Below are 17,512 nucleotides of genomic sequence, written 5' to 3' on the forward strand. Positions count from 1 at the left end.
AGTCCCTAACTAGAGAGAGAGAGAGTGAAAAAATTGTGCGTGCATGTGTGAAAGAGACATGGACAACACACGATAAAACTAGAGAAAAAGCGTGCATGTCTTATGCAAACATATCACACATGCATCTTTGACAACGGAGGCAAGGTGAGGAGATAGTGTGTGGTTGTTTGGAACCGAGAGAGCAAGACCCCTAGCACGTGGCCAAGAGGGGTCTGACAAACAAGGGAGAGAGGTCAAGAGAGACGTACGGAGAAAATGCAGACATGGGGAGGAGAGAGTGTATGTTTGTCATAGAGAGATCCCCTGGAGATTGTGATGGGACTACATGGGTGGGAGATCAAGTGACAAGGTGTGTGCGCGATAGAAGATGCCCCGAGAGATATTGAGATAGACGTATGGATGGAAGGAGACAATAAGTGTGTTCCTGATGGCTAGTAAGAGATAATCATACTTAGGAGGGCGGAGTGCTTGCGCCTATGATGGAGTGAGGGATTATGGTACTTAGGGGGGTGTGTGTCACATGGAGAGAGAACAAGGGCGGAGAGTGTTGGATGGGTCTATATGTATAGCGCGAGTGAGACATGTGTATGTGTGAACAAGGGAGATATAAGGCCAGTTTGGCTTGCGTCCTGAGCATCTTTTGCCTGTCCTGGGGTTGTGGCTGGATTTCATGCACGCTTGTTTGGTTGCTACCCTGTGAAAAAGAAAGCCCGCCTGGCCTAGGTTCCCTTGCACTTTAATTAGCCTGGCTGAACTCCAGACACTGCAAGTAGCCTCGCCCAGGCGATCGATTTTGAACGCCTGGCCGTCCCTGGTCATGTGGCCACGAGGCTAACAGCAACGTGGATGGATATTAGCATTAAATAATTGATGCATGGATTGATTGATGGTTCGTTGATGCTTTGCCTGGCCCAGGCATGAACCAAACGCTTCAGCACCACACAAGCCTGGCCAGGCAGAAATATTTTACATCTCACGTCCACACCAGGCAGTACCGGCCATCAAGGCATGAGGGTCAGGTCACGAACCAAACTGACCAATAAAGTTTGTGAGAGATTGAGGAGCCCCGATAAGGCTGAGTGGTGCGTCATATAGCTGAGAGGGGGAAAGAGATATTCCATCTGCTCGATAATGCAGTGCATGTAAATTTTTTAAAAGTCAAACTTTGGAAACTTTGATCAGGTTTATGCAAATGTTATTTATATCTACAATACCAAAGATACATCATACAAAACTACATCTCATGGTGAATCTAATGGTATATGTTTGCCGTACTAGATGTAATTTTTTTTCTCCACGTACATGGTCAAACTTTGTGATGTTTGACTTTTCAATAAATCTATATGCTATGGACCGAGGAGAGTGCCTCAGTCGAGACAGATCAAGTGTGTGTGAAGGAGAATGAGTAAGTGTGCAAAAAGATTATGTGTGTGAAAGAGAAAGTGACAACAAACGATAAATTAGAGAGAGTGTGTGTTTTTTCGTTTCTTATGCGAACATATCACGCATGCATCTCTGAGATGGAAAAGTGAGGCGAGGAGATACATGAAGATAGCTAGTGTGTGATTGTTTGCAACGGAGAGAGACACCCCTGTAGCACATGTCCAATAGAGGTCTGGCCAACAAGGAACAAAGGTCGAGAGGGACACATGGATGGCATGGACGCATGGGGAGGGAGAGAGGGTGTGTTTGTGATAGAGAGATCCCGTCGAGATCGTGAGGGGACTATATGGGTGGAAGATCGAGGGAGTGTGTGCGCGATAGAAAGATGCCCCGAGAGAAATCGAGATAGACCATGCACATGTTTGTGAAGGAGACCAAGATTAGCTAGTCATATACATATAGGGGGACTGCGTGTGCCTACAATTGAGTGAGAGACCATCATACTTGGCTAGCTGGGCATGAGATTGTGTGTGTGCGCGTGTGAGATGGAGAGAGAACGAGGGGGAGAGATAGAGTTTTAGATGGGCCTATCGAGTGCGAGTGAGATATGCATGTGTATGTGTGACCCAGGTGGATGAAGAGTTTGAGAGAGGGGGGAAGAGCTTCGAGACGACATAGTGGTGCGTGAGAGAGTTACGGGCAAAGAGCCAAGGAATTTGTGTGCGTACGATGAGTGCACCCAAGATATCTAGCTTGGACTAGCTAGAGTATCATACATAGTGTGCGAGAGAGACCTATAGTTGGTGTATATATGCATGCGAACTAGAAAGAGCCTCCCCCCACACACACACACACAAAGAGAGAGAGAGAGAGAGAGAGAGAGATGGAGAGAAAGGGAGAGGGACCAACAAGGTTTTTGTGTCAGATGCGTGCGACAGAATTGAAGATTGTCGGCGAGAGAGAGAGAGAGAGAGAGAGAGAGAGAGAGAGAGAGAGAGAGAGAGACAGACAGAGAACAGGAGTCCGGGAGAGGGGGAGGTCGCGTTTTATGCATCAAAGACTGATATAAACCATGTTTCGATATAAACTTGCATTCAAATATTTAAATTGGAGAACATGTTGTCTGCAATCCACACATGAACGGATCTATGCGTATATCAAACAAGTTCATTAATTTGACTTTCAACATGTTCATGGAGTACTATAATACTGTACAACATGCTACTCGATCGAGGTGTTCAATTTTGGATTTAGTTCACTATTTTGACCTACTGAACGAGCTATTTCATTGAATCGAGATATTTCATTTTGGGTTTGATTCGCGTTTTTGAGTGGGTCAACTATTTGTCATATAGTAAATCGCTAGCAACGAGCATGTAAAAACACATTACTCCCGAGCATCATCTCTCCATCTAAAAAAGAAGTGGCAAGCTAATATTTCAAAATTTGATCCGAACCGACTTGGTAAGGTAGATGTGGATGCTCGTTCTCCCAAAATTTGAACGAACCGTTAAACATCCTCTCTGCTCGGTGGAATTCGCCCGCGCAAATAAATGGGAGACGCAAAATTACCATCCTATGTGGGACACGTATCAATTGGCCCGTTGTACATCGAGGGTAGGTTCGTAACTTCAACCAAGCGCGCCTTCTCCTCGGCCGAAATGACATGTGCCAAATAATTCATAAACCATGGTCGGCAAAACACGCTCTCCTCGCCCGAAATAGCTCGCGCCCACTATTTCAAAACACGCTCTCCTCGCCCGAAATCGCTCGCGCCCACTATAGTTCAAAACACGCCCTCCTCGCCCGAAATCGCTCCCGCCCACTATTTGTTGAGAAGCAAAGTTACTCTACTATCCCCGACCCTCAGTACACAGACCCAAGCCGATAAGCCTATAGGCAAGGGTAGAACTGTAACTCCCCCTCACATTTCAGACAAATGCGTCCGTAAGACATGGTTCCACTCCCCTCCCAATTCCCGCCCGCCCGCCCCCATTCATACCTCGTGGGCGCCAAATCACCTTCTCCCCGGGAAGCTCCCTTCTCCCAAGCCGCGAAACCTCAGCCCCACCTCCATGGCGCCCCCACCGCACCAATTTCATAGCCGCCCTCCTCCCTAATGCTGGAGACGCTGTCCATTTGTCGTCGTGCACTGGGCCATGTGCCTCTTACTCCGTGCTGCTGGTGCTGCCTCGACGACGGCCGCGTGAACCGTACCGGAGCCGATTCACCCCCGCCATTGTTCACGGCACCGGAGCGGCTCCAACTTTGGATCCGTCCAGAGTCCTGGCGCTGCTTCCGCTTAGCCGTCGACCGTCACGACATCGCTCTTTCCTTGCCGTCGATCGCCACCACAACCGCGCCGGCCTCACCGACTCAGCAGCTGGACCTGCCTACTTCACCATGCCGCCAGATAGGTCGCACCCTCATCTCAAATCAATTTATTTAGGCATCAGTTGTCTGAATTTTTATTCTGGGCCAATCGATTCCCAATGGGAAGCAGCACCCCTCGAGGCGGCGGAGCTCCTAGGCTGCCGGTTGGCTGGTGTCTAATGTAAGGGTGCGGGGCCACAAGTTCGCTGCGGAAGCAGCGCTTAGATGGCTATCTTTTAGAGTTGGGTGGGTTGAACGTATTGCCACCGCCGGATCTGGATGACGGGGAGTCTTTGTGGATTGGCCCGGGGGCGGCGCAACCACGGCAGTGTTGGGGAACGCAGTAATTTCAAAAAAATTCCTACGCACACGCAAGATCATGGTGATGCACAGCAACGAGAGGGGAGAGTGTTGTCTACGTACCTACACAGACCGACTGCGGAAGCGTTGACGCAACGTAGAGGAAGTAGTCGTACGTCTTCCCGATCCGACCGATCCAAGCACCGTTACTCCGGCACCTCCGAGTTTTTAGCACACGTACAGCTCGATGACGATCCCCGGGCTCCGATCCAGCAAAGCGTCGGGGAGGAGTTCCGTTAGCACGACGGCGCGGTGACGATCTTGATGTTCTCCTGTAGCAGGGCTTCGCCTAAGCACTGCTACAATATGATCGAGGTGGAATATGGTGGCAGGGGGCACCGCACACGGCTAAGGAACGATCTCAAGGATCAACTTGTGTGTCTAGGGGTGTCCCCTGCCTCCGTATATAAAGGATCCAAGGGGAGGGGCTGGCCGGCCAAGGGGGGCGCCCTAGGAGAGTCCTACTCCCTCTGGGAGTAGGATTCCCTCCCCCAATCCTAGTTGGAATAGGACTCCTTGAGGGGGGGAAAGAGAGAGAGGGGGCCGGCCACCTCTCCTAGTCCTAATAGGACTAGGGGAGGGGGGAGGCACGCGGCCACCTTGGGCTGCCCCTTTCTCCTTTCCACTAAAGCCCACTAAGGCCCATATAGCTCCCGGGGGGTTCCGGTAACCTCCCGGTACTCCGGTAAAATCCCGATTTCATCCGGAACACTTCCGATATCCAAACATAGGCTTCCAATATATCAATCTTTATGTCTCGACCATTTCGAGACTCCTCGTCATGTCCGTGATCACATACGGGACTCCGAACTAACTTCGGTACATCAAAATGCATAAACTCATAATAACTGTCATTGTAACGTTAAGCGTGCGGACCCTACGGTTCGAGAACAATGTAGACATGACCGAGACACGTCTCCGGTCAATAACCAATAGTGGGACCTGGATGTCCATATTGGCTCCTACATATTCTACGAAGATCTTTATCGGTCAGACCGCATAACAACATACGTTGTTCCCTTTGTCATCGGTATGTTACTTGCCCGAGATTCGATCGTCGGTATCCAATACCTAGTTCAATCTCGTTACCGGCAAGCCTCTTTACTCGTTTCGTAATACATCATCTCGCAACTAACTCATTAGTTGCAATGCTTGCAAGGCTTATGCGATGTGCATTACCGAGAGGGCCCAGAGATACCTCTCCGACAATCGGAGTGACAAATCCTAATCTCGAAATACGCCAACCCAACATCTACCTTTGGAGACACCTGTAGAGCTCCTTTATAATCACCCAGTTACGTTGTGACGTTTGGTAGCACACAAAGTGTTCCTCCGGTAAACGGTTGTTGCATAATCTCATAGTCATAGGAACATGTATAAGTCATGAAGAAAGCAATAGCAACATACTAAACGATCGGGTGCTAAGCTAATGAAATGGGTCATGTCAATCAGATCATTCAACTAATGATGTGACCTCGTTAATCAAATAACAACACCTTGTTCATGGTTAGGAAACATAACCATCTTTGATTAACGAGGTAGTCAAGTAGAGGCATACTAGTGACAATAAGTTTGTCTATGTATTCACACATGTATTATGTTTCCGGTTAATACAATTCTAGCATGAATAATAAACATTTATCATGATATAAGGAAATAAATAATAACTTTATTATTGCCTCTAGGGCATATTTCCTTCAGTCTCCCACTTGCACTAGAGTCAATAATCTAGATTACACAGTAATGATTCTAACACCCATGGAGCCTTGGTGCTGATCATGTTTTGCTCGTGGAAGAGGCTTAGTCAACGAGTCTGCAACATTCAGATCCGTATGTATCTTGCAAATCTCTATGTCTCCCACCTGGACTAGATCCCGGATGGAATTGAAGCGTCTCTTGATGTGCTTGGTACTCTTGTGAAATCTGGATTCCTTTGCCAAAGCAATTGCACCAGTATTGTCACAAAAGATTTTCATTGGACCCGATGCACTAGGTATGACACCTAGATCGGATATGAACTCCTTCATCCAGATTCCTTCGTTCGCTGCTTCCGAAGCAGCTATGTATTCCGCTTCACATGTAGATCCCGCTACGACGCTTTGTTTAGAACTGCACCAACTGACAGCTCCACCGTTTAATGTAAACACGTATCCGGTTTGTGATTTAGAATCGTCCGGATCGGTGTCAAAGCTCGCATCAACGTAACCTCTTACGGTGAGCTCTTTGTCACCTCCATATACGAGAAACATACCCTTAGTCCTTTTTAGGTACTTCAGGATGTTCTTGACCGTTGTCCAGTGATCCACTCCTGGATTACTTTGGTACCTCCCTGCTAAACTTATAGCAAGGCACATATCAGGTCTGGTACATAGCATTGCATACATGATAGAGCCTATGGCTGAAGCATAGGGAACATCTTTCATTTTCTCTCTATCTTTTGCAGTGGTCGGGCATTGAGTCTTACTCAACTTCACACCTTGTAACACAGGCAAGAACCCTTTCTTTGCTTGATCCATTTTGAACTTCTTCAAAACTTTGTCAAGGTATGTGCTTTGTGAAAGTCCAATTAAGCGTCTTGATCTATCTCTATAGATCTTAATGCCTAATATGTAAGCAGCTTCACCGAGGTCTTTCATTGAAAAACTTTTATTCAACTATCCCTTTATGCTATCCAGAAATTCTATATCATTTCCAATTAGTAATATGTCATCCACATATAATATCAGAAATGCTACAGAGCTCCCACTCACTTTCTTGTAAATACAGGCTTCTCCAAAAGTCTGTATAAAACCAAATGCTTTGATCACACTATCAAAGCGTTTATTCCAACTCCGAGAGGCTTGCACCAGTCCATAAATGGATCGCCGGAGCTTGCACACTTTGTTAGCTCCCTTTGGATTGACAAAACCTTCTGGTTGCATCATATACAACTCTTCTTCCAGAAATCCAGTCAGGAATGCAGTTTTGACATCCATCTGCCAAATTTCATAATCATAAAATGCGGCAATTGCTAACATGATTCGGACAGACTTAAGCATCGCTACGGGTGAGAAGGTCTCATCGTAGTCAACCCCTTGAACTTGTCGAATACCTTTTGCGACAAGTCGAGCTTTGTAGACAGTAACATTACCATCAGCGTCAGTCTTCTTCTTGAAGATCCATTTATTCTCAATTGCTTGCCGATCATCGGGCAAGTCAACCAAAGTCCATACTTTGTTCTCATACATGGATCCCATCTCAGATTTCATGGCTTCAAGCCACTTTGTGGAATCTGGGCTCACCATCGCTTCTTCATAGTTCGTAGGTTCATCATGATCTAGTAGCATGATTTCCAGAACAGGATTACCGTACCACTCTGGCGTGGATCTTACTCTGGTTGATCTACGAGGTTCAGTAGTATCTTGATCTGAAGTTTCATGACCATCATCATTAGCTTCCTCACTTATTGGTGTAGGTGTCGCAGAAACAGTTTTCTGTGATGTACTACTTTCCAATAAAGGAGCAGGTACAGTTACCTCGTCAAGTTCTACTTTCCTCCCACTCACTTCTTTCGAGAGAAACTCCTTCTCTAGAAAGGATCCATTCTTAGCAACAAATGTCTTGCCTTCGGATCTGTGATAGAAGGTGTACCCAATAGTCTCCTTTGGGTATCCTATGAAGACACATTTCTCCGATTTGGGTTCGAGCTTATCAGGTTGAAGCTTTTTCACATAAGCATCACAGCCCCAAACTTTAAGAAACGACAACTTTGGTTTCTTGCCAAACCACAGTTCATAAGGCGTCATCTCAATGGATTTTGATGGTGCCCTATTTAATGTGAATGCGGCCGTCTCTAAAGCATATCCCCAAAACGATAGCGGTAAATCAGTAAGAGACATCATAGATCGCACCATATCTAGTAAAGTACATTACGACGTTCGGACACACCATTACGTTGTGGTGTTCCGGGTGGCGTGACTTGCGAAACTATTCCACAATTTTTCAAATGTACACCAAACTCGTAACTCAAATATTCTCCTCCGTGATCAGATCGTAGAAACTTTATTTTCTTGTTATGATGATTTTCAACTTCACTCTGAAATTCTTTGAACTTTTCAAATGTTTCAGACTTATGTTTCATTAAGTAGATATACCCATATCTGCTTAAGTCATCTGTGAAGGTGAGAAAATAACGATATCCGCCACGAGCCTCAATATTCATCGGACCACATACATCGGTATGTATGATTTCCAACAAATCTGTTGCTCTCTCCATAGTACCGGAGAACGGTGTTTTAGTCATGTTGCCCATGAGGCACGGTTCGCAAGTACCAAGTGATTCATAATCAAGTGGTTCCAAAAGTCCATCAGTATGGAGTTTCTTCATGCGCTTTACACCGATATGACCTAAACGACAGTGCCACAAATAAGTTGCACTTTCATTATCAACTATGCATCTTTTGGCTTCAACATTATGAATATGTGTATCACTACTATCGAGATTCATCAAAAATAGACCACTCTTCAAGGGTGCATGACCATAAAAGATATTACTCATATAAATAGAACAACCATTATTCTCTGATTTAAATGAATAACCGTCTCGCATTAAACAAGATCCAGATATAATGTTCATGCTCAACGCTGGCACCAAATAACAATTATTTAGGTCTAATACTAATCCCGAAGGTAGATGTAGAGGTAGCGTACCGACCGCGATCACATCGACTTTGGAACTGTTTCCCACGCGCATCGTCACCTCGTCCTTCGCCAGTGTTCGCTTAATCCGTAGTCCCTGTTTCGAGTTGCAAATATTAGCAACAGAACCAGTATCAAATACCCAGGTGCTACTGCGAGCTCTAGTAAGGTACACATCAATAACATGTATATCACATATACCTTTGTTCACCTTGCCATCCTTCTTATCCGCCAAATACTTGGGGCAGTTCCGCTTCCAGTGACCAGTCTGCTTGTAGTAGAAGCACTTAGTTTCAGGCTTAGGTCCAGACTTGGGTTTCTTCTCTTGAGCAGCAACTTGCTTGCCGTGCTTCTTGAAGTTCCCCTTCTTCTTCCCTTTGCCCTTTTTCTTGAAACTAGTGGTCTTGTTGACCATCAACACTTGATGCTCCTTCTTGATTTCTACCTCCGCAGCTTTCAGCATTGCAAAGAGCTCGGGAATAGTCTTGTTCATCCCTTGCATATTATAGTTCATCATGAAGCTCTTGTAGCTTGGTGGCAGTGATTGGAGAATTCTGTCAATGACGCAATCATCTGGAAGATTAACTCCCATCTGAATCAAGTGATTATTATACCCAGACATTTTGAGTATATGCTCACTGACAGAACTGTTCTCCTCCATCTTGCAGCTATAGAACTTATTGGAGACTTCATATCTCTCAAACCGGGCATTTGCTTGAAATATTAACTTCAACTCCTGGAACATCTCATATGCTCCATGACGTTCAAAACATCGTTGAAGTCCCGATTCTAAGCCGTAAAGCATGGCACACTGAACTATCGAGTAGTCATCAGCTTTGCTCTGCCAGACGTTCATAACATCTGGTGTTGCTCCAGCAGCTGGCCTGGCACCCAGCGGTGCTTCCAGGACGTAATTCTTCTGAGCAGCAATGAGGATAATCCTCAAGTTATGGACCCAGTCCGTGTAATTTCTACCATCATCTTTCAACTTTGCTTTCTCAAGGAACGCATTAAAATTCAACGGAACAACAGCACGAGCCATCTATCTACAATCAACATAAACAAGCAAGATACTATCAGGTACTAAGTTCATGATAAGTTTAAGTTCAGTTAATCAAATTACTTAAGAACTCCCACTTAGATAGACATCCCTCTAATCTTCTAAGTGATTACGTGATCCAAATCAACTAAACCATAACCGATCATCACGTGAGATGGAGTAGTTTTCAATGGTGAACATCGTTATGTTGATCATATCTACTATATGATTCATGCTCGACCTTTCGGTCTCCGTGTTCCGAGGCCATATCTGCATATGCTAGGCTCGTCAAGTTTAACCTGAGTATTCTGCGTGTGCAAAACTGGCTTGCACCCGTTGTAGATGGACGTAGAGCTTATCACACCCGACCATCACGTGGTGTCTGGGCACGACGAACTTTGGCAATGGTGCATACTCAAGGAGAACACTTCTTGATAATTTAGTGAGAGATCATCTTATAATGCTACCATCAATCAAAGCAAGATAAGATGCATAAAAGGATAAACATCTCATGCAATCAATATAAGTGATATGATATGGCCATCATCATCTTGTGCTTGTGATCTCCATCTCCGGAGCACTGTCATGATCACCATTGTCCCCGGCGCGACACCTTGATCTCCATCGTAGCATCGTTGTTGTCTCGCCAATCTTATGCTTCCATGACTATCGCTACCGCTTAGTGATAAAGTAAAGCATTACATCGTGATTGCATTGCATACAATAAAGTGACAACCATATGGCTCCTGCCAGTTGCCGATAACTCGGTTACAAAACATGATCATCTCATACAATAAAATTCATCATCATGCCTTGACCATATCACATCACAACATGCCCTGCAAAAACAAGTTAGACATCCTCTACTTTGTTGTTGCAAGTTTTACGTGGCTGCTACGGGCTTAAGTAAGAACCAATCTCACCTACGCATCAAAACCACAACGATAGTTTGTCAAATAGACTCCGTTTTAACCTTCGCAAGGACCGGGCGTAGCCATACTCGGTTCAACTAAAGTTGGAGAGACAGTCGCCCACAAGCCACCTATGTGCAAAGCACGTCGGGAGAACCGGTCTCGCGTAAGCGTACGCGTAATGTCGGTCCGGGTCGTCTCGTCCAACAATACCGCCGAACCAAAGTATGACATGCTGGTAGGCAGTATGACTTATATCGCCCACAACTCACTTGTGTTCTACTCGTGCATATAACATCAAACCATAAAACCTAGGCTCGGATGCCACTGTTGGGGAACGCAGTAATTTCAAAAAAATTCCTACGCACACGCAAGATCATGGTGATGCACAGCAACAAGAGGGGAGAGTGTTGTCTACGTACCTACGCAGACCGACTGCGGAAGCGTTGACGCAACATAGAGGAAGTAGTCGTACGTCTTCTCGATCCGACCGATCCAAGCACCGTTACTCCGGAACCTCCGAGTTTTTAGCACACGTACAGCTCAATGACGATCCCCGGGCTTCGATCCAGCAAAGCGTCGGGGAGGAGTTCCGTCAGCACGATGGCGTGATGACGATCTTGATGTTCTACTGTCGCAGGGCTTCGCCTAAGCACCGCTACAATATGATCGAGGTGGAATATGGTGGCAGGGGGCACCGCACACGGCTAAGGAACAATCTCAAGGATCAACTTGTGTGTCTAGGGGTGTCCCCTACCTCCGTATATAAAGGATCCAAGGGGAGGGGCTGGCCGGCCAAGGGGGGCGCGCCAGGAGAGTCCTACTCCCTCTGGGAGTAGGATTCCCTCCCCCAATCCTAGTTGGAATAGGACTCCTTGAGGGGGGGAAAGAGAGAGAGGGGGACGGCCACCTCTCCTAGTCCTAATAGGACTAGGGGAGGGGGGAGGCGCGCGGCCACCTTGGGCTGCCCCTTTCTCCTTTCCACTAAAGCCCACTAAGGCCCATATAGCTCCCGGGGGGTTCCGGTAACCTCCCGGTACTCCGGTAAAATCCCGATTTCACCCGGAACACTTCCGATATCCAAACATAGGCTTCCAATCTTTATGTCTTGACCATTTAGAGACTCCTCGTCATGTCCGTGATCACATCCGGGACTCCGAACTAACTTCGGTACATCAAAATGCATAAACTCATAATAATTGTCATCGTAACATTAAGCGTGCGGACCCTACGGTTCGAGAACAATGTAGACATGACCGAGACACGTCTCCGGTCAATAACCAATAGCGGGACCTGGATGTCCATATTGGCTCCTACATATTCTACGAAGATCTTTATCGGTCAGACCGCATAACAACATACGTTGTTCCCTTTGTCATCGGTATGTTACTTGCCCGAGATTTGATCATCGGTATCCAATACCTAGTTCAATCACGTTACCGGCAAGTCTCTTTACTCGTTCCGTAATACATCATCTCGCAACTAACTCATTAGTTGCAATGCTTGCAAGGCTTATGTGATGTGCATTACCGAGAGGGCCCAGAGATACCTCTCCGATAATCGAAGTGACAAATCCTAATCTCGAAATACGCCAACCCAACATCTACCTTTGGAGACACCTGTAGAGCTCCTTTATAATCACCCAGTTACGTTGTGACGTTTGGTAGTACACAAAGTGTTCCTCCGGTAAACGGGAGTTGCATAATCTCATAGTCATAGGAACATGTATAAGTCATGAAGAAAGCAATATCAACATACTAAACGATCGGGTGCTAAGCTAATGACATGGGTCATGTCAATCAGATCATTCAACTAATGATGTGACCTCATTAATCAAATAACAACACCTTGTTCGTGGTTAGGAAACATAACCATCTTTGATTAACGAGCTAGTCAAGTAGAGGCATACTAGTGACAATAAGTTTGTCTATGTATTCACACATGTATTATGTTTCCGGTTAATACAATTCTAGCATGAATAATAAACATTTATCATGATATAAGGAAATAAATAATAACTTTATTATTGCCTCTAGGGCATATTTCCTTCAGGCAGTGCAGTGGGGCGGGGATCGGGGTTTTGGCCGGGGCCACGGACGGTGGAGGCAGGCTGCTCTGTCGTTGGTCGCTGGCTCTTTGGGGAAGATTCCGAACAGTGTCAGCCGGGAGGCACAAGACGGCCAGCCATCCGGCGTAGATCGGACAGTACCAAAATAAAATAAAATCATGTGACCCCAATTTAGTCTTCAGTCAACAAACGTGTGACCACTCTCATACCTTGTTGTTGATATCTTAGTGTATTTCTTCAGATCAAAGAGATATGTCGTTCTTAACATTATGCGTTATCTGCATCTTCAGACACACCGTCTTCTGACTCACCGCAGCTGCTCCAACAAGGGAAGCATACACCAGAAGGGAGCTATAGTCCCCACTCAACAGTTCTGCATCAAATGTGCATGCCCGACATGGACAGCCACAACAACTGCAGGGCCATCGACAAGTCAGCACATGATGCTCAATCCTATGGATGGCAGCCAGATAGGTTGTACCCTCATCTTACTTGTGTGCAACATTTATGGCTTTGTTATTCATCTAAGCATGGAAAATAGATCATCACATTTCATTGTATATTCATGTTGGTCTCTTACAGGTCTTGTTCGGGAGTTAACGTTGTTCCATAGTTCAGCTAAGATACTTGTTCTTTAGGTAACGTTGTTCCATAGTTATCATCCATCAGCCAATGCTATCCCACAGGCTGGTGATTATAGTATTATACCACTTCTAGTATTACCTATGGTGTTCTTCAATACTTTTGTGTGCCATCTAGTTAATCTTGAGTACAAACGATACATATTCTGTAGCTTTCATCTGTGTTCTCCCTTTAGTTTATGAGACATGTTGCTGCTAGTTAACCCCAGTCCTACTATTTATGTCGTCTCCTACAGGCACTCATTACATAAATCTAACTACTAGTTGTCTTCCATGCATTTCAGATATAATTGCACACACTGATATATCCACAAGAACCTCACGGAGCAATGTAAAGGCCAATAAACTTGATGTCAATGATACCCAATATGATGGAACATGTAAAGGCAGTTCTTCAGAAGACTTGCAGAAAGATGATGAATCCTCTTCACCCCGCAAGGTCCTTGCTCTAACTTGGCCTGTGATATGGGTACAACATGCATATAATGTCCTGGAGTGTATCTACTCTATTGCAATGCCATGTGCTTTGCATACTGATCATGCATGTAAATATGTCATGCCTTCCTGTTTTTCAGTACATATTCCATTCATGATAACATGTTTTCAAATTCAAGTACTGTCATTCTACTCTATCGCAATGCCATCTGCTTAATTTGGACATCATGCTTCTGAATATCTTATGCCATCTTATTTTCCCAATCATACACGTGTATGTTGCCTTAGTTATTTCTGTACGTATTCCGCTAGCATACAGTTTTACATTCAACTAGTGTTTTTTTTGTTGTGTTGTCCTGTCGTATCCCTAGCTCTTACACCATACTCCCTCCGTCCGGATTACATGTTACCGAAATGGATAAAAAAGGATGTATCTAGAACTGAAATATGCCTAGACCCATCCATTTTTTTCCGGATGGAGGGAATACATGTCAATATGTCATGCCTTTCTATTCTTCGGTACCTATTCCATCTCTCTGCTGTCGCATGTTTTATAATTAAAGCACCATTCTTCTATACAAGGCATGCAAGGGGAAGACGACTATGTTAGAATCTGAAGGGTTACAAACAAGGCCTTTGCAAAAGATCCAAACACCGGGAGATAATAAACCAACTCCAGTTTTTATAGATACTGCTCCAGCACAGAGAAACCCAACTCCTACTGATAATAAGCAGATTCCAGTGGCCAAAGAACTAGTCCGCTCCAATCCAGCAAAAATATGTCAACTCAATTCTAAGAAGCGTGTGCGTATCCTTGCATCATGAAATTTTATAGCATGCTGATCATATTTTCTACATGTTTCTTACCCATCTCTCTTTTAGAAAATAAGCTTAACAGATAGAAGAATTTCTGCAATGGTATCGTTTATGAGGAAAGATTCTTGCAGGAATTCTCTGTGCTCCAATGTAGATGTAAGTATCTGTTGTATATCACTATATTTTACATCAGCATGTATTTTGTTAATCAGCGTGAATCCAACCTGTATATGATCTAAATTTAGTTGTAGCAAAATGTATGATTAAAGGCCACAATGTTGATTTTTGCAAGGAAAACTGCCTGGTAGTTTTGCATCCTGACCTGCATGAGTGTACTATCTCATATAAGTGGGTTTGAATACTTTGGTTCTGCAGTAGGTTTTTCAGTGTTTTTTTACTGTGTTGTCCTGTCGTATCCCTAGCTCTTACATCATACTCCCTCTGTCCGGATTAAATGTCAGAGAAATGGGTAAAACTGGATGTATCTAGAACTGAAATACGCCTAGACCCACCCATTTATTTCCGGATGGAGGGAATACATGTCAATATGTCATGCCTTTCTATTCTTCAGTACCTAATCCATCTCTGTTGTAGCATGTTTTATAACTGAATCACCATTCTTCTATATAAGGCATGGAAGGGGAAGACGGCTATGTTAGAATCTGAAGGGTTACAAACCAGGTCTTTGCAAAAGATCCAAATGCCAGGAGATAATAAACGAACTCCATTTTTCATAGATACTACTCCAGCACAGAGAAACCCAACTCCCACTGATAATAAGCAGATTCCAGTGGCCAAAGAACTAGTCCGGTCCAGTCCAGCAAAAGAATGTCAACTCCATTCTAAGAAGCGTGTGCGTATCCTCGCATCATGAAATTTTATAGCATTCTGATCATATTTTCTACATGTTTCTTACCCATCTCTCTTTTAGAAAATAAGGTTAAATGATACAAGACTTCCTCCATTGGGATCGTATTCGAGGAAAATATCTTGCGGGAATTCTCTGTGCTCCAATGCTGATGTAAGTACCTGTTGTATATCACTATATTTTTACATCAGCATGTATTTTGTTATTCGGCGTGAATCTAACCTTTATCTGATCTAAAATTAGTTGTAGCAAAATGTTAAAGGCGCCAATGTTGATTTTTGTAAGGAAAACTGCCTAGTAGTTTTGCATACTGACCTGCATGAATGTACTATCTCATATCACACACATTACTAAATTGTAGTGCTTCTCTGGTTGCCCATTCATTTGTGTCAATGTTGCTTTCGTATTACCTTACCTGGCTGATGATGTCGTGCCATATTGTGTTAATTTGGTGTAGGCTAGTTGCCCAAACGTTCGTTGTGTCAATGTTGCTTTCCTATTATCTGACTTGGCCAATGATAGCAATGCTAGTGTGTTAATTTTGTGCAGGCTGCTGAAGATAAGAAAACAAACTCTGAAAACAGCAAGGCAACCCCATTGTTTCTTTCTAGTAAATCTAGGCCGGGTAATATGGCAATAACTCATGATTAATCTATTTGGTTTCCGTCCTAATTTATGTTATGATGAAGTGGTCGAGACACTCTCCACTATCAATAATACAAGCCTGCCAAAATCGCCATCTGAATCTGTTTAGTATCCTCTATCTCGAATGCAACGGAATAAATGTATGTTTATGAACCAATTAATGGCTGAAGCAATGATGGGAATGGTGGATGAATCAAAGGTGCAGAGTCGTGCGACACAACAACTGATCAATGTTTTCAGAGACAGTGTAGCAAAGCAGCAAGAACTTGCCCACATGCTTATGGGCGTCATTTGTGTTGAGGTTGCAGATTGTGACGTTGTAGATGGTTAGGTTCTGCTCATTTATTTGCACTGGCATCAATCTTTGGTTGCCCAGTGGATGTAATTTCCTGTAATATATGCTGGATGTGCAACGTTATTCCCTGTATGCCGTACCTTTGCTTGATTGGTTTTGGTCCTGTGCATAATTGCTCGTCGTAATGGGCTCAAATTATCTAATTTGGCCTAAAGACATGAATGAACTTTAGTGGGCCCATTAAGTTAATGGGCCGTTACTAGGCCGAAAGTTAATGGTCGGCCCTCTTACCTCCCGGGTCGTTAACAGGCCGTTACTAAGTTTGGGCTACATATGGCCCAACTATACTGTAGGCCTTTAGCAGGCCGAAAGAGACATCAGGCTTGTACTGGAACATGAAGAGCATGGGCCGCTAAGAGGCCGAAAGTCAGGTCATATTGTAAACGGCCCAACTGTGTTGTGGGCCTTTAGAAGGCCGAAAGAGAAACTGGGCTGGTATTGGACCATGAAGGGCATGGGCCGTTAAAAGGCCAAAACTAAGGTCCGACTACAAATGGCCCAACTCATTTATGGTCCGTTAACAGGCCGAAAGGCACACAGGGCCGGGAATTGGCCCAACACTTAAATGGGTCGCTAAAAGGCCAAAACTCAGGTCCGACTACAAATGGCCCAACTGATTTATGGGCCATCAACAGGCTGAAAGTGACACCGGGCCAGAAATTGGCCCAACACTTAAATGGGCCGCTAAAAGGCCGAAACTCAGGTCCGACTACAAATGGCCCATCAGATTTATGGGTCGTCAACAGGCTGAAAGACACACTGGGCCGGAAATTAGCCCAACATTTAAATGGGTCGCTAAAAGGCCGAAAGATGTACATCCTGAAAATTGGCCCATCCATTAAATGGGCCGTTAATAGGCCGAAATCTCATCGGGTCGATATTGAGCCCAAATATATAGCGGGTTGTTAACGGGCTCGAACTGACGATGGGCTGCAATGGTG

The sequence above is a fragment of the Triticum dicoccoides genome, chromosome 7A, assembly GCF_002162155.2.
Source record: "Triticum dicoccoides isolate Atlit2015 ecotype Zavitan chromosome 7A, WEW_v2.0, whole genome shotgun sequence".
NCBI lineage: Eukaryota > Viridiplantae > Streptophyta > Magnoliopsida > Poales > Poaceae > Triticum > Triticum dicoccoides.